At 33.1% G+C, this 891-nt stretch overlaps 1 long non-coding RNA gene across 1 annotated transcript; it reads right to left on the reverse strand.

The window, feature by feature from the left end:
* Positions 1 to 453: 453 nt before the first annotated feature.
* LOC124893568 lies at positions 454 to 891 on the reverse strand. Its single transcript, XR_007050765.1, has 2 exons — positions 753 to 891; positions 454 to 589 (listed from the first exon to the last, which is right to left on the reverse strand). It is a non-coding gene; the product is annotated as an uncharacterized LOC124893568 (long non-coding RNA).

The raw sequence follows: 891 nt of genomic DNA on the forward strand, positions 1-891 counted from the left end.
CCAATGGCTCCTACCACTATCCGTCGACCATACCACCCCTCTACCCTACACCTTCCACCTCTATATATTTTTGCTAGATTACATATAAATGTTCTTAAAATAAATTTTTTTATAATTACTTACCAAACACTACAAAATAAATAAAACAACTCCCGCCCACCCAACGGCTCCTACCACTATCCCTCGACCATACCACCCCTCTACCCTACACCTTCCACCTCTATATATTTTTGCTAGATTACATATAAATGTTCTTAAAATAACTTTTTTTATAATTACTTACCAAACACTACAAAATAAATAAAACAATCAACTTATTTTTCAAGAAGATATTTTCTAGAATCACACCAAACACACCATAAGTCACTTTTCAATCTTTTATATGGGAAAATTCAAGAAACGAACTGCACTAAGATCAGAAAATTAAAAATAAAAAGAACAAGACCAAGAACAAAAGTTCCAATTGAGAAAAATTTTATTCAAATGAAAATCATAACGGGCACATTTGTGTTCGCCTCAGATAAAAATTTGCATTAATGACCACAGCCAACGTAACAAGTGTGTCTGCAAGCTCGCCATGGATCCGAATCTGCAACAATAACATTCTCAATATATTAGTAAGAATTCTAAAGAAATTTTCCAATTCGATAGCAAATCAACCGGACTAGAAAACAGATACGATACACCATACGAAAAATCCAATAAAATTGACACAGAGTTAAGAATTTATATTCAAAAAACTAGATGCTAACCTTCAACCATTTTTGAGCAACGACGAAGTACACATCCAAAATTGCAATAATCATAAGAAGTACTGAGCTTATGTGGACAATCCCATCCACAACGATCATAACATTGATAATCTTCAGATGGACATTTCCTAATACAATT

Source organism: Capsicum annuum, unplaced genomic scaffold (assembly GCF_002878395.1).
Source record: "Capsicum annuum cultivar UCD-10X-F1 unplaced genomic scaffold, UCD10Xv1.1 ctg61815, whole genome shotgun sequence".
Lineage (NCBI taxonomy): Eukaryota > Viridiplantae > Streptophyta > Magnoliopsida > Solanales > Solanaceae > Capsicum > Capsicum annuum.